The 20,622-nt window shown below is 40.0% G+C and overlaps 1 long non-coding RNA gene across 1 annotated transcript; it reads right to left on the bottom strand.

Moving 5' to 3' along the window:
• Positions 1–2,781: 2,781 nt before the first annotated feature.
• LOC106997488 (uncharacterized) lies at positions 2,782–17,389 on the bottom strand. Its single transcript, XR_001443679.3, has 3 exons — positions 17,054–17,389; positions 7,323–8,461; positions 2,782–3,333 (listed from the first exon to the last, which is right to left on the bottom strand). It is a non-coding gene; the product is annotated as an uncharacterized LOC106997488 (long non-coding RNA).
• Between the last annotated feature and the right edge of the window lie 3,233 nt (positions 17,390–20,622).

Raw genomic sequence — 20,622 nt, 5'->3', positions numbered from 1 at the left:
AAGCTTTGCAGCCAGGCTGGCCACATGGCGTGATTCAGCAGCCCTGATTAGCTCCAGAGGGGGTAAGGGGGTCGTGGGAGGCATGATAAGGAGTATGATTTCAAGGACTAGAATACTGATAACACACAGGAAGTGAAATAAAGAGAGGAACAAAGAATCACTCCTAGATTTTTGCCTTAGATAACAGGATCAATGGCAGTGTCACTAACCAGTATAAGAGAATAATTGGAATGGGCAAAGGAAAATAAGTCATTTAGTCTTGGATATTCTGAGCTGAGGTTCCTTTGGGACACTGAGGTCCGTGTGCCAACAGAGAGGTTCAAATCGGAAATCCTGCTGTGGAGTGAAGGGGATCATCCTAGGAATGTGCAGGTAAAGGGAACTGACAGTCCCTGAGAGCCACTAATAGCTGAAGCAATGAGAAGCTGAGGAAGAGAAGCCCACAGAGGAGACAGAGATGAAATGATCAGAGAAGTAGGAGAAAAGTGAAGGGATGCTAGTGTCACGGGAAAGAATGTGGGTACTGATGTACTGAATCTTCTCTCCACTGAAACCCAAGGTGAAAAAGGGATGCCTCCAAACTGAGATGTAAAGCAGCCCCCAAAGAGAAGGGAACCCTTCACCAGCCATAGCTACTAACAGCCACAGAGAAAAGATGACCCATCACCATGACAGGAAAACACTCCTTTGACAATCCCAAGTAAAGTAATGAAGTGGCCAACACAGTGCAATGGGAAGAGCAAGCGCCCACTGCCATGACCAAAGAACCTCTGGCTCTGTTGTGGCCATATTTGTATTTAAAATGCAGTTTGAAAGTGGGGGTTTCTGCATGCTAGTGACTTCCGTTTTGCACAACTATATGGGAAACTTGGGACTGCTAAGTAATGACTAGGAGTTGGGGTGCCATTGACTCTCAGCGTGTCAGAGGGGGCAAGTCAGCCTGGAGTCAACATCCATCAGTTCAGTTATTTAAAAAATGGATTGTAACCAAAGGGAGATTCAGTTGATTGCCACTTGCAAAACCGAATAACAAGGATGAGTTGTGATAGAAAGTCAGTGACTTTATTTTTCCGTAGCTAGCAGTGGAGAAACTGTCCAGGCTCCTGCCTTAATGAATTCATATCAAATTTTCAAGCAAAAGGCAAAGGAGTTAAAAAGAGGAGCTTTTGGGGTGAAGAACATGCAAGATGGGCGAGGCTGTGCGGGTCTACATGACTCGTTCCGATGACTTAAGTTACTGCTCCATCCGGTGAATAGACTGATGCCATCTTGGGCTCAACCAGGTTATAAATTAACTGTGTCCTTGAAGCAATTTCCTGGTGGGGGAGCATTCCATAGGCACCTAGATTGTCTCAAGATTCAGTCTTTGGAACTTGTAAGCAAACATAGAATTAGATAAGCTACCAATGCAAGGGAGGGCCTGGTGGAAAGGAGCATAAAGGTTATTATTTCATTACTAAGAACTTAACACAAAGGGCAACAGAAAGAAAGCTTAAAAACAGGGTACCTGGTTACAATATGACCTTGGCCAAGTTTGTTCATTCATTTGTCTATTTGTTAGTAGTTTATCAGTGCTTACTTTGTGCCAGATGCTATGCCAACAGTTGGAGATACAGTAGTGAAGAAGATTGACAAGTCTGCCCTCGTGGAATACTAATTTCTGGAAGGAGATGCAGGCATTAATCATGTAAATAAATAAAAAGATAATATCTACCTGTGATAGTAACATTAAGGAAGTAAACAGGCAGATGAGATAAACTAGTGGCTCTCAAACTCGAGCAGCACGCATCAGAGTCATAGCTGTAGGGCTCCTTGAAACAGATTGCTGGACTCCATCCTCAGAGTTTCAGTGGGTCTGGGGTATGGCCTGAAAGTGTGCCTATTTCACGAGTTCTCAGGTAATGGGGATACTGCTGATCCAGGGATCAAACCTTGAGAACCAAAGAGATGGAGAGTAGCTACAGGAGGTTTTTAAAATAATAGTAAATAACTCTTATGTGGGCTTTATGGCATTTCAGGTGCTAGTTTAAATGACTATGTTAACCCATTTAATACTTTTTTTTTTTTTTTTTTTTTTTTGAGACGGAGTTTCACTCTTGTTGCCCAGGCTGGAGGCTGGAGTGCAATGACGTGATCTCGGCTCACTGCAACCTCTGCCTCCAGGTTTCAAGCGATTCTCCTGCCTCAGCCTTCCGAGTAGTTGGGATTACAGGCATGCACCACCACGCCCAGCTAATTTGTGTATTTTTAGTAGAGACAGGGTTTCTCCATATTGGTCAGGCTAGTCTCGAATTCCCAACCTCAGGTGATCCGCCCACCTCAGCCTCCCAAAGTGCTGGGATTACAGACATGAGCCACCACACCTGGCCCCCCTTTAATTCTTATAACAATTTTGTGAAGGAGAAACTAACAGGGTGCCCATTTTAGAGATGGGAACACAGACACAGAGCTGGTGTTAAGCCTGATGCCCTAGACCTTAAGGCCATTGAATGGAGGTATTGCAATTCAGCCCTCAGGCAGCAGGCTGCAGGGCTTAACTACTCTCCCTTCCTGTGATTTGCAAGTAAGGGCTGACTTCTCTGAGCAGGCGGTGTTTGAGTTGAGACCTGCAGGCTCAGAATGAGGAACCATGTAAAGAACTGGGAGAGAGCATTCTCAAGCAGAGGAAACAGCAAATGCAAAGAACCAGGAGTAGAAGAGAGCTCAATGTTATTAAAGTAAAGCGACAATGTGGCTGGAGTTAGAAACGTGGTACAGTAAGAGATTGCAGTGTCAGGTAGATAGGATCAGTGGACAGCTGTGGGCCACATTTTATTTTAAAAGCAACTGGAAGTAAAACAAATAATATTTTAAATTAAATGTTTCATTTTAACAGATAAATGTAAATTCACATGCAGTTGTCAGAAATAATACAGAGAGAGTGGGTGTTCCCTTTACCCACTTTCCCCCCAGTGGCTGCATCTTGTAAATCTATAGTGATGCCACAATGAGGACATTATCACTGATAGAGTCAAGATACAGAACATTTCCGTCACCACAAGGACTCCCCATCTTGTCCTTTGATAGCCACTTTCACTTTCCAGTCACCTTCTTCCCTTCCTCCTTCTTTAACTTCTGTTAACCACACATCTGTAATAGACTTTTATAATTTTGTCATTTCCAGAATGTTATATAAATTGAATTGTACAGTATAACCTTTGCGATTTACTTTTTTCACTAAGCATAATTCACTGGAGAGTCCGTTGTCCACTTTATTGTATATGTCAGTAGTTCATCCCTTTTTATTGATGAGTAATATTCCATGGTAGAATGAACCACAGTTTAACTATTCACCTGTCAAAAGACAACTGAGTTATTTCCAATTTAGGGCTATTACAAACAAAGCTTCTATAAGCATTCATGTATAGGTTTTTGTATGTCTTCATTTCTCTGGAATAAATGCACAGGAGTACAATCGATGGGTCATAAGGTAGTTGCATGTTTAGTTTTTCAAGAAACTGCCAAACCGTTTTCCAGAGTGGCTATGCCATTTTACATTCCCACCAGCAATGTACGAGTGATTCCATTTCTCTGCATCCTCACCAAAACGTGGTGTTGCTACTATTTTTGATTTTACCCATTCTGACCCATATGTGGTAATATCTCATTACAGTTTTAATTTACATTTCCCAATGGCTAATGATGGTGAACATCTTTTCATGTGCTTATTAGCCATCTGTTTCTCTTCTTCAGAGAAATGTCTCGTCATGTCTTTTGCCCATGTTCTAATTGGATTGTTCAATTTTTTATTCTTGAGTTTTGAGAGTATTTTGTAAATTCTACCTTCTAGTCCTTTATAAGATATGTGGTTTACAAATATGGCCCCCCACTCTGTAACTCATCTTTTCAACTCTTCACAGAGTTTTTCGCAAAGCAGAACTTTTTAATTTTGATAAAATACAGTTTATCAATTTTTCCTTTCATGAATTGTACTTTTGGTGTCAAGTCTAAGATTCTTAGTCCAGCTCAAGGTCCTAAAGATTTTCTTCCATTTTAAAAAACAGGATAAGTTTATGTTTTACATTTAAGTCTGTGATCAATTTTGAGTTAATGTTTATATAATGGGTGAGGTTTATGGTGAGGCTTCATTTTTTTGTTTGTGAATGTCCAATTGCTTCAGCATCATTTCTTGGAAAACTTATCTTTCCTCTGATGAACTGTTTTTGCACCTTTGTCAAAAATCAGTTGGGCATATTTGTAAGAGTCTATTGCTGGGTTTTCTGTTCTGTTCTATTGATCTATATGTCGATCCCTTCACCAGTATCTCATAGTCTTGATTACATAATAGGTCAAAATTGGGTAGATTGTTTGCTCTTCTTTAATTTTTTTGAAATATTTTAGCTATACTACTTCCTTATTTTATATAAATTTTATAACAATCTTGACTATATCCACAAAAAAATCTTATTGGAATTTTAGTAGAAATTGTGTTAAACCTGTATATCAATTTGGGGAGCACTGACATCTTTAATATGTTGAGTCTTCCAATCCATGAACACAGTATATCTCTCCATTTTTTTAAATTTCTTTCATCAGTGTTTTGTAGTTTTCATCATACCAGTGCTATTCATGTTTTTATAGATTCACATCTAAGTATTTCATTTTTGTTTTTAAATAATGATAAATAATGTTAGTATTTTTATTTCAGTCTTCAGGGGTTCATTGATAATATATGAAATACAATCAATTTTTGGATGTTTATCTTATATTTTGCTGAACTTACTCATTAGCTCTAGGATTTTACATATATATTTTTTTTTTGGCGGATTCTTGGGTATTTTCTAAGTGGGTTATTATGTCATCTTCAAATAGGGACAGTTTTATTTGTTTCTTTCCAAATTGTATGTCTTTTATTTCTTTTTCTTGCCTTATTATACCAGCTAGGACATCCAGCACTATGTTGAATATGAGTAGTAAGAGTAAACAGTCTTGCTTAACTCCTGATAATAGGGAGAAAACATTCAGTCTTTCACTACTGAATTTAACATTGGCTATAAATTTTTTTGTAGGTGCTCTTTACAGTGTTGACAAAGTTCTCCCTATTCCAATTTTTCTAAGAGGTTTTTTTTAAATCAGGAATGTATTGAATTTTGTCAAATGTTTTTTCTATCATGATTGATATGATCATGAAATTTTACTTCTTTAGCCTGATAATATGTTGACTTATTATCAAATATTAAATCAGCTTTGTTTCCTGCAATAAGCCTCACATGGTCATGGTATATAATTTATTTTATATGTTGCTGAATTCTATTTGCTAATAGTTTGTTAAGGATTTTTGTGTCTATACTCATAAAGAATATTGGTCTGTAATTTTCCTTTTTTGTGCTGTTTTTGTCTAGTTTTGATATTGGGCAATACTAGCTTTTTAAATAGTGAATAGAGAAGTTTTTCTTTCTTTCTATTTTCTGAAAGAGATTGTGTAGAATTGGTTGTTAACTCTTCTTTAAACATATGGTAGAATTCTCTGATGCAACCATCTGGGCCTGAAGATGTTCTGGGGAATTTTTAAATTACAAATTTGATTTCCTTAGTAGTTATAAAGCTATTCAAACAATCCACTTCATGTTGGGTAAGTTGTGGTCATTTTTGGTTTTCCAGGAATTGGTTTATTTTGTCTACATTTTCAGGTATATGTGTGTAGAGTTATTCATAGTATTCCTTTATTATCCTTTTGATGTGTTCAGGGTCAATAAAGATAGCCTGTTTCCTTCCTAATGTTGGGAATTTGTGTGTTTTCTCTTTATGTCTTTGTCAGTTTTGCAAGATGTTTGTCCATTTTATTGATCTTTTCAAAGAGCCAGTTCTCTGTTTCACTGATTTTTTACTACTTTCTGTTTTCAATTTTATCGATTTGTATTCTAATCTCATTTTATTCCTTCTCTTTGTTTCGGTTTCTTTTGTAATTTTTTTAGGTTCTTGAAATAGGAGCTTAGATTATGGATTTAAGAGTTTTCCTTTTTTTTAATGTACACATTCAGTGTTACAAATTTCCCTCTCAGTACTGCATTAGCTGTGTCCCACAAATTTTGATACATTGTAATTTGACTTGCATTTAGTTAGTTTTCTTTATTTCCTTTGAGACTTCCTGTGTGACCCATAGATTATTTAGTTTCCATGTGTTTAGAGATTTTCCTCTTATCTTTTTTATTGATTTCTATTTTTATTTCAATGTAGTTGAAAAACACACTATATCCTTTTCATTCTTTTAAATTCATTAAGGTTTGTTTTATGGCCCAAGATAGAGTCTATCTCACATATATTCCATGGACACGGCTATTATTGGATGAAGGGTTCTATGGATGTTGATCCAATCCTGGTGCTCAGCAGTGTTGAGTTTTCTATGTCCTTGCTGATTTCTGTCTAGGTATTCTGCTAATTGTTGAGAAAGGAGTATCAAACTTTTCAACCATGATTGTGGATTTGTCTATTCCTCCTTTCAGTCCTATCAATTTTTGTTTCACATATTTTGCAGTTTTTGCTTCACATATTTTACAGCTCTGTTGTTGGGTGCGTACGTATTTAGGATTGCTACGTCTTCTTGGTGGATTGACCCTTTTATCATTATAAAATATCCCTCTCTGTCTCTGGTCATTTTCTTCACTCTGGAGTCTACTTTATCTCATGTTAATAGAGCCACTCCTGCTTTCCTTTGATTAATGTTTGCATGATATGTCTTTTTCCATCTTTTTACTTTTACTTGCTTAAATTGGTATATTTAGATTATTTGTATTTGGTGTAACATATTAATATGTTAGGGCTGATGTTGACCACTCACTCTCAAGGGAGGGTGCTCCTTGTTACTGCTGGGTAGCAATGGGGATCTGGTTCCCCAAGTAGTCTCCACCGACATTGCAGTGGGTATGGCTTCATTACCATCGGATAATCATGAAAGTCCTGGCTCTCTACCCTAGTAGAGAGAGAAAGGAATGACTTTTTACTGCTGAGGTGTTCCAGGTGGTTTCCACTGACATTGCGAGAAGGGCAAACCTCAAAACTGGCCAGCAGAAATGAAAGTCCTAACTCCCTACCTGGCCTTCTCTGACACTACCCCAGTATGTATGGAGAGATGCTGTGTTTTTACAGCTATGTGAGGGTAGATTATTTATTGTCTAATCGCTTTCGTCTTGCTAGACTTCCCTTTCCTGATCCTTTGACTAGAGAGAGCAGGATTTTGTTGGGACTTTTTTTGTCTGCTCTTGTTGTTGGCATTTCCATATTGCTATCTTCTTCAGCTACAAGTCTGGTATATGTGAAGCAACAGGAAAACCCAGAAAACTCACCACAAGTTCATTTCTAGGGTTCTGAAGTCCCTTGACAATCTGCTTTCTTCTCTCCACCTTTCAGATTCTTTTTGTGTTTGTTTTATATATAATGTCCAGGCATCTTAGTTGTTCTTAACAGGAGGAAAAGGGCAAAATATGTTTACTCCATCTTCCTGGAAGCAGAACACCAAAATGATTTTTAAGAAGGCAATTAGACTGATTTGTATAAACACTCCTTTGCATACACCTTGCCCTATTTTGTGTCATATAGTACTCACTTGGCAAAAGTACATCCCTGGTTTAATCCAACTCCCAACCTACTCTGCTTCTGCACGAATGCAGTTGAAATTGCCGAAGCAAAGCACACAACACACTGTCTCATTTTATATGATGACTGCAGACATACTTCCTTTGTGTCCTTAATATGGCCTACCATCCTACTACATTTGCCTTGTCCATTCTATCTGTCCCCCATCTGTACCCAATACAACTATTTTACTTTTCCTTTCTCCTCACTCCTCCAACACTTCTTTTTCCATCTTTACCCTCAACTCTCAGCTATTGATCTTGCTTCCTGTGTCACTGAGAAAGCTGAAGCAATTTGAGGGGAATCTCCACAAATTCTTCATTCCACTTTTACTCATCCACCACAGTGTCCTCATGTACTCTATCTTCCTATCTGTTGCTGTAAATAAACTATCTTGGGTTCCCAATTACCCCAACATTTAGTGGCTTAAAACAATAAGCATATATCATCCCACAATTTTTATGCGGCAGGAGTGAAGGAGCAACTTAACTGATGGTTCTGGCTCACAGTCTTTCATGAGGTTTCTGTGAAGATGTCAGCTTGGGCTTTAACCATTGGAGGCTTGACTGGTTCTGGAAGATCTGCTTCCAAGATGGTGCACTCACAGGGCTATTGGTAGGAGGCCCCAGTTCCTCACCAGAGGAACCTCTCCACAGGGCTGCTTGAGGGTCCTTACAGCATGGCAGCTGGTTTCCCTCAAACAAAGTGATCCGAGAGAGCAAGAGGGAAGCCACAATGCCTTTTATGACCAAGTCGCAGAAGTCACACACACCACTCTGTCACATTCCATTTGTTAAAAGCGGTTCACTAAAACCAGCCCGTATTCAGAGGAAACACAATTAAACTCCACCTATTGAAGGAAATAGTGTCAAAGTATTATGGGCAAGGTTTTTTTGTTTGCTTGTTATTTTTTTACTTTTATTTTAGGCTTGTGGGTGGACATGCGTTAAAACCACATGATATAAAGCAAATCTCTTCATTTAGAGGACATCACTCTAACAAGTGTCTCCCTTTCTCCTACATCATCCATGTTTACATCTTTACTTGATCATTCTCATCATTTAACAAACTTGTCAATTTTCCCAGCTTTTAAAAGAAACTCCCCCAGATACACTCAAATATTTTTCTTGCCTTTGCAGTAAAACTCTTCAAAGGAGCTGTCTTCCCACTCTCTCTTAAACCCATTCCAATCAAGCTTTCGTTACAATTCATGAAAACTCTTCTTGTCAGGTCACCAATGACCTCAATGCTGCTAAACTCAATGATCAGTTCTGAGTCCTCATATTATTTGATAATCAGTAGCAGTGATCACTCTCTCTTCCTTAAAACACTTTCTTCATTTGGCTTCTAGTTCACCTCGGTTTCTTGGTTTTCCTCGTATTTCAGTGGTTGCTTCTTTTCAGTCTCCTCCACTGGTTTCTCTCCTCTGCAACTTATTGATGTTATAATGCATCTGTTCTAGGACACTGCTTCTTTGTTTATCTCAAATTACCCTCACTATCTTAGGAATTTCATACAGTCTCATGGCTTTAAATATCATATAGGCCATGACCCACAACTTCATACCTGCAGTGCAGTCCTGTTAGCTGAACTCTTGACTCACACTTTCAACTGCTTATTCAACATCATCTCTTCTCAAATGTTTGGTAGATGTCTAAAAATCAACATGCCTCTGAGATGTCTATGTCATACCACAGATCTGCTATGCACTTAGCCTTCCTTGTCTCAGCAATGGCAACTCCATCTTTCCAATTGTGCAAACAAAAATCTAGAAGTTATGTTTGACTTGTCTCTATGTCTTATAGCACACAGCCAATCCATCAGTAAATCCCTTTGATTTTTCTTTTCAGAACGTATCTGGGATACAATCTCTTTTTACTATCTCCATGATCACCTAGGTCTTTCATGTCTTTTCTCATATGTCACCTTCTCATTGAAGCCTATCCTGGCCACATTGTTTAAAATTGCATCCCTCACTTCTGCCCAACTTTATACTGATTTATTTTTCTTTTTCCCCCACATATAGCACATATCATCTTCTAACATACTATGTAATTTGTTTATTTATCATATTGATTGTCTTCACAAAGGCAAGGGTCTTTGTTTTGCTCACTAGAGGGTCCAAATTTTGTTTGCTTCACTGGTGTTACTTTTAGGTACACCTATAGAGGCATTCATAGCACGTAGTATTTGCTCAGTAAATATTTGGTTCTGAACAAACCTAGCTTATGTTTTTTTAGAAAAAATACCCCTATGGCTGCTGTGTGAATATAGATTGATGGGAGTGGAGGGAAAATACATATCCCTTAGAAATGTTTTCAACTGCTAGTAACAGACAAAAATCATACCACTTTGGATGAAACAAGAGTTATTTTCCCTTAGAATATGATGTGAGAGATGTAACTTTTGGACTTAGTGTATCAGGGCTAATGTCTCTGTGACTGTAGTCCCTTTTTTCTCATTCTCACAACTGGTTACAGCAGCTCCGGCCATCAGATTTACATTCTAGGTGAGGAGATGGAGGAAGGTAAATAGGGAGTTTCTGAGAGTCAGGGACATTTTGCATCAGCTTACACAAAGGTGGAGATGAAGAAATGCAAAGAGATTTTGCAATATATGTTTGTTATAAATTGGGAGAATAGTAATGAAAAAAATGAGTCGTCGGTTATTTATATAAGCGATTGGGTAAATGGTGGAGTCATTTATCTAAGTGGTTCAAATGCAAGGAGAAAGAGATACGAAGAGAAAAACTCAAGATCTCCAAACTAGGCATACTAAATCAGAGATGCTCACTCGTTATCCAGGTGTAAATTTCAAGGAGGCAGTTGGATACACAAGTCTGATGGTAATGGGAGAGGTTTGGGCTGGAGAGACACACTGGAGAGTCATGAGCACATGGGTGGTATTTAAAGCCATTGTACCAGATGAGATCACCAGCGAATGTAGATAGTGTTCAAAATTGAGTCACAGATAAAGGGGAGGAGGAGAAAAAGCTAAAAGACTGAGAAGGAGAAGAAAGGGGGAAAATCAGGAAAATGTTGTGTCATTGAAATCAGAGAGCAGAACGTTTTAAGAACAGAATTACTTAGCCTTTTGGGATCCCAGTTTTCTCCTCTGTGAAATGAGGTGAGAATAGCTATCTCTTAGGGTGTTTATGAGGATGAAATGCTATCACGTGTGTAAATGTCGGAATAGTGGTTCACCATGATAGGCACACCATCAAGGTCTGCTCCCCACCCTTTGGGGTAGCCTCCTAGCCTATGTTCCCAGACCCATGGAGGAAAAAACACTTTCCAAATAACCTTTTTATATTCCAGCGGTCTATGTTGATTCAATATGGTAAATAGCCATTTGTCTGGAAAAATATTTATGCAGGATGACTGGAACAAATATTGATTTTGTTTTATCCTGGTATCCATATAACTCAAGGACAAGGGAAATTCAGCACATGAATTTTAGAAACAGTAAATGTGTTGCTCATATTTTCGAGTCTGTATTAGTAATGAATAAATTAACACTTGTTTGATGAATAAACGAATGAATGAATCAAGTGAAAGGGAATGACGTAATGTCTATTCCAGGACAGCGTTAAGCTGTTTGTAAGTGTATGTGTTAATTTTCTTAAGGTGGTTGGCATAGTTGGTTCCAAAATGGTGTTATCAAGTTAATATTGCAGGACTAGTCCTTGCTGCAATACAACATATTGAACTATTGACTACCCAGCAATGGACCAGTGACAAACCCATCACTACTGTAGGAAACAGTAAAAACTCAACTCAAAGAAGATAAACTCTACCTTAGATCGCGAATTTAGAAGATGTACTCTACTTTCTAGGGAGTGAATATAGAATTTACATCCTCTTATATATTAAGGCCAGATTTAGCTTCTGGGGACCACTTCATGCAGTTTCTGCAAGTATATTTGTGGATATATCTACATGTCTGTGCAGGCAAGGTAAATTCATGTCTTCGGACAAAGGAGTGCAAGCCTACACTGATCCTAGGAAAGATTTACTCACTTACAGTCAAGTGAATGAAAATCAGAGTGGAAAAATCAAGGGATGTAATTTGAAGTGAGAAAGCATTGGAAGCATTGGAGTTTGTTTTATTTATACTGGTACTGAGTTCTTGGAGCCAAGCATTTTTTCTCCTCGGTTGGTGGCTCTTTGTTGCTTTTGGCTCTTTTTTTAAATTTTTTTTTCTGCTTGCTTTGAAGCCACACTGAATAAACCCATAGCAATAATCAAATGGAGGATTTAAATATGACCCACGTGAAACTGTTCTGACAGTCGGGGTACCTGAGAACTGTCCAGCAACACTTAATTTACCAACTTCCTTTTCCCCTCACTAGTGAGGGACGTATGTACAGACTTCAGGGAACATGGTTGCATAATGGTTATAGGATCTAATTTAAACTTGTTTTTAAATAGCAATAAAATGTATACTGGGTTGAAGAATCTATCTCACAGCTGCCTACAGCCATTTTTTTAAATCACTTTTTTATGCAGCATCCCTGGAAAGTCATCCATTAACCCAAGAGAGGGAGCATGGACTCCCACAAAGGAAGCATTTTGTTGCCCACTGAACACATATTGAAAGCACTGTTCTGTAGTTTGAAAATCTTCAATCTGTTGCACCCTTTAAATCTTGGCTGGCGAAGACAGGACCTAACAGATCACATTCCCAGAGTTTTACTGGCAGTACTGATAAAATAAAATGAAGAAGTCAGTAAAATAAAGGCCACATTGCTAGTGTGTGAAGTTCAAGGAACCCTGGTCAAAAATTTAATGTTTGTTAAATGGAAAGGGAAACAGCCTATCCTCCAGCGCCTGCTAAAAATGTAATGATTTTCCTGGCATGCTTTAAGGGAAGGGCAAATCATAGTTTTGAGTTCAATTTCATGTGGCCCCTTGAGAAAGGAAACTGAAAGCAGCAAAGAAAAACTCTAATCAGGAGCAAGATATTTGCTGCTAGTTTTCCCTCACAACCCATGCCAACCAGTGGAACAACAGCTAATATTAATGGTTTTTTTTCTCAGTGCCTTTGGGAGGCACTGTGAGCCCAGGTGAGTCTAAGCTAAGCACTGGCCAGGTGCAGAGAAAAGAGACTGGCAGGAGGTAGGGTCTGTAATGTCCGGCAGCCCGTGTCGGAGCTTAGATTAGGAGAGAGTTAGGTGACGGGCTTGTGGACCAGGGATAGCTTTGGAAGGGGGTGGGGAGGGGACTGTGGTTATAATAAGAGCTAATTCTGATTAGGCACTAGCTGCATACCAGGCACTGTATCAAGTATATTCCACAGATTATCTTTTCATTTCATAGAGGTTAGTTACTATTATTACTCCTGGGTTCACAGATGAAGAAACTGAGGCTCTGGTAGGTTAAGGGTCTTGCCCAAAGTTCCCCCTGCAGTGCATGGGGGAGCCAGGGTTCACAACCAAAAGCTATGACTCCAGGATTTAGCCTCTTAACACACGGTGCTAGATCAGGCCTCAGGGACTCAGTGGCTGAGTCTCTGTGTTGGGCATAACCATGACATCCTCTTCTGTTTTCTTCCTTCTGCCACTCTCCGGCAGACCTGGCCATCACCCAGTCTCAAACACAGATAATGGGAGAACAGAGACAAGTGAGACAGCCAAGGAGAGGAGGTAGGCAGTGCAGGGTGCAGAGACAGGAAGAACTAGGCAGCTGGGAACTCGACAGCTGATGGGAAGGACCAACACAGCTCATGTTGGCGCTTCAGAAATCCGCTGGCGTTAACTTCCAGAGAACTTCTCTACAGTTGTCCCCAATTATTTCATCAAGGAGTCAAAGTAATAAAACTGGGATAGGATAATGGCCAAATAGTGGATTAAAATCCACACTATGAAGTAGTGTGTCCGAGAGTTTCATTTTTATTGGTATTTTTGGCCATAGTAAGGAAATAGGTTAGTATGTTGCAAATTGTTTACTACTGCCTTCAAATCTCCAAAGAGCTTCAGTGAGGGAGGGAGCTGATTGGTTCTATGTGGCTTCTAGAGAGGCATTAATTCCTATTAGTTCTATTGGGAAGGACTGTCTGTCAGTGTACAACCAACCCCACAAAACAGGACTTCACCACAGAGCACAGCCGAGCAGAAGCAAGGGCACTGGTCAGGACTCAGCTGCACATTATAATCTCCTGGGCAGTTTTAAGAAAGTCTGATGCCTTGGTCTTACCCCCAGAAATTCTTACTTAGATGATGTGAGGTGGAGCCCTGGCGTTAAGATCTTTAAAATCTCCCCCACGTGATTCCGATATTCAGCAAAGTTTGAGAACCGCTGACTTAGATATCTCATCAGGGATGCTGCAGCACAAATTGAGTAGGAGGTTGGTCCAGATTATTTCTAAATTCCCTTTCAGTTCTAAGATCCTAAGTTGCTAACCAAGGCCATTCACTGTGAGTTTGCTGTTTATGATGGCTATGGATAATTTTATGATTAATTATTAGTGACAGTGGACTACAATTTTTTACATGTAGAAAAGTGACATGCTGTAAGCAACAAAAGACCACATCCACTATTTTGGATTTCTGTCTCTTTGAAATTATGTTTAAGGAAAAGAAGCTAAGAAAATGTACGATAGATTTAGAATGCTATTAATCCGAAACCACCCTTCCTCCCTGGCTCTGTATCCTGGCACACTGGAACATGGAGAGTTTCTGGAGATTAATAATACCAGCGCACATGGATCTACTTGCATCTCGGATATCCAATCTCATTGTTTCAAGGGAAAAATGATATTGGACTTAGACGAATTTTCCAGAGGGAAAGGAGAGTGTGCGGTATGACTGCCAGTTGGAAAGCACAGGCACAGAGCAGACTTCGTCTCCACTTTATATCCCTGACATCTTGCATCGTTTTTCTCACTCCTAGATCTAAGTATTGTATTTGGCAGAAACTGTCAGAATCCCTTCAAACCAGTCTGAACTTCATACAAGGGCCTGAACTAATTCCACATAGGGACTTAGAATCACAGTTGCCAGTGGACTATTTAAAGACAGAAGTGCAGGGCTTGTATCAACATAACTGCTTCCAGTAGATGTGGCACGGTTCAAGGAGTCCTGCCTAGTGGAAACAAGTTCTTGGTCTGATTTTAACCTGCCATGATCCCTGCAGCGTGACTTTGGACCAACTATGTCCCCCTCAGTGCTTCAGTAACCTTAGAAGTTAAGCAAACACAGAAATGCTGACTCACTTCAGAGGGGGGCATTGTGAAACCCAGAAAGAGGCCCTGCATTAGTAACACAAAAGGAAGCTAAACTGTGTTTTCATGATCCCAGACTAGAGTCTCCAGAACTTTTAACTTGATATAGCTCTGTGGTTCCCACTGTGGGGCGGGCTGTGACTGATGGTGGAGCTAAAGTAGTTATTCAGCACTTGTCCACAGGAAAATCCTAAAGCTTGATGTTCTGAATATTACCACCTCTAAAACATATACTGTGGAAAACTGCACTGTTCCTCTGTGAGTTAAGAGTTTAATACATTATATTGATTACAAATCAATTTCAAGCTGTTCATGTTGAACTTGTCAAACAGCTTTGGCAAAAGAGAATGGGTTGGCAAACAAATAACTTCCTGGCGTGTGGGGGCAGAATGACTTAGAAACCTCGGGACTCAGGGAAGTTAAGGATGCTGAGAAAAGAGCAACAGGATCTGGGGTCTGAAATGTCCACTCATATGGAGAAGGAAATTTCTATGACTATTGAAATCAGCTACTTGGGCAGGTAAATGATTGGCAAGAACAGAAGGCAGTTAATGAACCATCCACCAGCTTTGGAAGGCAGCAAATGATGGAGAAACCAGAGGGAGGCTGAGACAGAGAGGAAAGCAAGCCATAGCCTGCCTTATCAAAGAGGAGTCTTCCCAAATCCTACTGCAAAAAAGAGAAAGAAAATAAATACCACAGTAGGAGATGATGGCACATGAAACCAATTGGCTGAACATTATGCCCAAAGAGAAACTGAACTTCACAAGTATATTTTTCTAAGGGACATTTTGGCACCTGATTCATAATCTCTGCCTACTCGAACTCTCCTGCTGTCCCAAGCAAGGAAGCATTTTTGTGGAATACCCATCTCTCACTCTTACTTGAAAGTTTCTTAATCTACTCTGCTCCATTCACCTTCATCTAGGCCCCACTGGAGCAGCCCACTCTTCCGGCCACACTGGGATCCTGTTTATGACCCCAAAACAACTCCATCACGGAGACCTTGAACTCTGATCAGCCACACCCCAAACGTATCCCCTTTTGTGGTTAACACCCTGTCTCTGCTCTCACTGCACTTGCCTGTGGAGCCCATGAGGAGCCCATGAGACCTCATAAGATCTCTGCCTTCTTTTTTTTTTTTTTTTTTTGAGACAGGATCTCACTCTGTTACCCAAGCTGGAGTACAGTGGTATGATCTCAGCTCACTGCAACTTCCACCTCCTGGGTTCAGGTGATCCTCCCGCCTCAGCCTCCCAAGTAGCTGGGACTACAGGCACACACCACACCTGGCTAATTTTTGTACTTTTTGTACAGACAGAGTTTCACCACATTGCTCAGGCTGGCTTCGAACTCCTGGACTCAAGGGATCCACCCATCTTGGCCTCCCAAAGTTCTGGGATTATAGGTGTGAACCATGGCGCCCAGCCAAGATCTCTGTCTCATGTATCCTGAACCCATCCATCATTCCCAGGCCAATCAGTTCTCTGGGGGGTTCCACTGCCTCTCCTACATACCCAGAATCATACTATGATGGCTTGTCTATTTAACCGTTCCCTCTCAGTAACCCTAACTCTCACTACACCTACCACATCAAGAGACCCTTCCCCAAATTCGCCCTTCTAATCTCCTGCATCCATGCTGCTGAACACTGCTTGGAGAAAAATAATACAAACATCTAAATTACAGTCCCCACAGTTGGTGGTTTCCAGCTTCTGCTGAGCTTGCAGTGCTGCTTGGCAAGTCTTGCCTTGCTCTGGTCACCTCTCGGCAGCCATTCCACATCCCCAGTGCTCCTGGGAAGCTGCCCTATTCCACCCTGACCCAATCCATCTACTCTCCACCTTGCCTCCCATCCCACAGAAAAGAGGAAGTCAAGACATGTTCAATCTTTCTCTTCTCAGCCTCACCATCAAACTTATCTACAGCTGCATCCAGGCCTGCCTATTTCCCCCTGCTCTGGAAAAAGGAACCTCGCTGGGCATTTGAAATCATTGCCTCCTTCCCTCTCCATGCCCTCTAGCCTGCTCCCTCCCTTTCCCCTGGCTTCTCTCCCTCCACTTCACACTTGCTCAAGACTCTCTACTCCTCCAAAACAAACAAAAAAGACAACCGTGGCTCCCTTCTATTCCACAACTCCCTCTAACCATCCCATCTCTCCTCTTTCCTTTCCAGCTAACCTTTAAAATTACTTCCATATTCATTGCTGGCAGCTCCTTACCTCCCATTTGTTCTTTGATCCACAGAAATCTAACTTCTGTCCATGCCACAGGAACTGCTCTTGCTCTCACCAATGAGCAAGTTCCAGATCCCAGGGATAGTGTTGAGTTTTTATCTTGCTGAACTTATTTCAGTTTCTTGAAGCCACTTTCTCCCTGGACTGTCTTCAGTTCTCCTTCTGCCTCCTAAACTGCTCTTGTCCCTTAAACGTCGCTGCTTGCCAGGATTCTCTCCCCTTCACTGCTCCCCAGCTCCTGCCCTTGCCTCTGCTGGCACCAGATTTGGTCCTTCCTCCATAAAACCACCACCACTATGGACTTTCTTTTCCAAAATGCAAATCTGATCATGTTGCCACTCTACCTAAAACTCTGTAGTGCCTCCCCAGCACCCACTGAATGGAGGCTCTTCTCCTTGTTGCTGAACACAGGGCTTTTCTCAACCTGGCTGCCAGCAATGTGTCCAGCCTCGTCTCTTTTTCCTGCTGAAAAGTATTCTGTGCTGCAGCTATTCAGAAAAACTTGCACAAGCTCTGTTAAGCAAGGACAACCTATGATAAATACTAACGAAGTAATATTAAATAAAAGGACATTCTAACAGGAGTTACAGAGGGTTCAATTAATGTCTCCTCATCTTAATATTATTTAATATTTACATGATTTTTTTCCTCCAGAGAGGTTTTTTCATACTTCTTCGTCTTTGCACAGGTGTTTCCTCTATTTAGAATGGTCCTTCCCACTTAGTAAATTACTCAACCTTCAAAATCCAGCATAAATGAATGTCCCAACCCCTCCAAAGCCACCCTTTGCTTGCCTCTTTCTAGCCTTGCTCTCCTGGCCCAGGAGAATAGCTGGCTTCCTTTTTTATCCACAGCGTCTTGTGGCACCTCCACTGTGGCCCTTGTCCAAATGCACTTCAGTGTTTTCCTCAAGTGCCTGTTTCCCTCACTGGTCTGAGAGCTCCCTGAAGGCAGGTACCATGTCTTTATCATCTTCAAATCCCCAAACCAGCCCATCCCTGTCACATAGCAGGCTCGAGGAATGATGAATTTTATTAGGTTAGATCATGTGAAATTGCCATTTTTATAGGTCACAAATAATCAAATACCAGCAATTTCATATGATTTGACCTATTCTTGTAAGTATTTTTGGTGTCTTTCTCTATGAAGCTCATTGTGTAATTAATCCTAGGGAAATTCCTGCAGGATACTATGAGAAATCATGATAATCATTTTATAGGTGATTCAGTAGGTCAGTGACAGAAGTGGAGCTGGAACTAGACGTTCTTATGGTCATATCCCTCATCTTAGGGTCCACAGTACTAGAGTCATGGAATTCTAGAGTGAGAAATAAATTCAAAGGGTCACCTGCCTGGCAGCTCCAGGCAGTGGGACACATAAATCATCCTTAAATGGTTCTCTGTCTTTCCTATCATTTGTGCAAAGTTGAAGATGATATGCTCTCTTGCAATAATAATTTAATATTTCCCTCTCACACCCTCGCCAGGCAGTCCATTTCTAACCCATCTTTCTCTTGCTGCAATATGTCCATTTCCGACTTTACAGAGATAAAAGCAGCTTCAATGTACCCAGCTTATAATAACCCTCCTACTACTTATTACAGCCACTTGTCCTCCCCTCAGTTTTATTTTACTTCTGAAAAAAGTCCCTTCTCTTCTAAACTCTATTCATCGGCTCTTCACATCATTTTAATCAAAAGATTTCAGGATCTTCTAAAACAATATTTCCTAGTTTCATTAGACCATGTTAAAAATGGAATATCCATTAACATCCTCCTGACCTAATGTTCAGTGGAGTGAAATTTGGGAAACAGGGCTCTGTGATGTTCACACATTCCTTTTTAAATGTTAAGATGAAAAATTAGATGTGACTTCCTAGTAAAGACGTCACTTGTATCACCTACAGTACAAAGATGATTTCCCAGCCTTTGCAAGGTCATAATTCTGTTTACATACTTATTATTGCAATAGTCTCTTAAACTGCAGGCTCATAATGTCACCTCATACTTAGAACATACTTGTGCTTTTATAGTCTTGAATAATAATTGAGCTTTCATTCCCTGTCTTGCATAATGACTAAGTTTGGATTTTATTTATTGCATATGCTATCTTGATTGGGTTCTATCATCTATTTTTTTCTCTAAATTGTTCTCATCATTTAAACATTCCATCCATCTGAAGTCTTAGCAACCACCTCTGTCTTGTCACCTGCACTCCCCCAACCCTCAGAATTGAAATGTTTGTACCTTTTTGTCTTTGCACAGCTGTTTCCTCTGTCTAAAGTAGTCCTTTTCACTGTGCAAATTGTATTACGCTGCTTTCAAATATACCACCTTTGAAGTTTTTTATTTTATTTAGAAATATTAGATAGCTTGGGAGGGAAGTTTCCTGATAAATTTCAGCAGGCATTTAATCATACTTGCTACCTGTTTAACCCTGTGCTAGGTAATGTGACAGCTTTCAAAACTCATGGTTATCTCATCTTGGTGAAGGGGTAGTTCATACTTATAAGTAGTTCACCATCATTGGAAGGTATTATACAATCAAACACCTAGAGGAATAATAAAAAAGTAAGTGTCATGCAGGTCATAAGAAGAAAGCTATCAAGTTTAGACTTGATCTATGATATGAAAGATTAGGAGGATTTAGGCGTTCAAAAAGAATGAAGAGGTGATGAGATGAAGTGCAGAAGTAACAGCAGGTGCAGATGTCGTCTATCTCTATTGTCCATATGGATGGGTAAACAATTGGCACATAGGTCAGTTACAGCCCCTATTACTCTATACTCATACTAGCTGTATGTAAGTCTGGCATCCTCACTGCTTTATGACTACAATGATGGCAGAGACCATGTCCTTATCTACCTAGTGATTTTAAGGGTGCCTGGCCTGTAGTACATGCTCAGTAAACATATGTTTAAATTTTTAAAGGAAAAATGGTTTGAATGAAAAAGCAAGTTAATATAGGGAATAGTGAGTGAATTCAGATTATTGAGGCCTCTGAAAGGCACCTGGGCAATTTCAGCTTCCTTGGGTGGGAGCCTCTGGAGTCCCGCATGGGAGGGACAAGATAATGGGATATTTGGGGAATTTATCTGGCAATAGTGTTCGGAATGAATTAAAAGAGGAGAAAGGGAAAAATGAAGGAATAAAGGCGTTGTCTAATCCTCCACCCATCACTCTATCTCTCACCCTCCCATCTCATGCTTCTAGAAAGATCTTTGGCATTTTGTTATCTTCATATCCCATTCACTCCTCAGCTCCTTCAAAATTCTCTTCTGTTCCCACTTCACAGCATTTAACTACTCAATCTCTGCAGTATTTAACATCATTAACATTTATCCTTTAAAAATAGCTCTTTTTTATTACATAATTATTGTAACAAATTTAAACAATACTTAAAATGCAAAGAAGCAAGTAAAACATACCCAAATCTCCTCTTCCAAAGATAATCACCATTAACACTTTGGTGAACATTCTTCCAAACATCTCTCTAGTCTATGCATACATGCACAAGCAGATGGCTCTGTGCATAGAGATTTACATAAATTGCATC

This window comes from Macaca mulatta, chromosome 3 (genome assembly GCF_049350105.2).
Source record: "Macaca mulatta isolate MMU2019108-1 chromosome 3, T2T-MMU8v2.0, whole genome shotgun sequence".
In the NCBI taxonomy this organism is placed as follows: domain Eukaryota; kingdom Metazoa; phylum Chordata; class Mammalia; order Primates; family Cercopithecidae; genus Macaca; species Macaca mulatta.
Note: the sequence above shows the minus strand (reverse complement) of the source record. Positions and strands in the feature narration are given on the sequence as shown.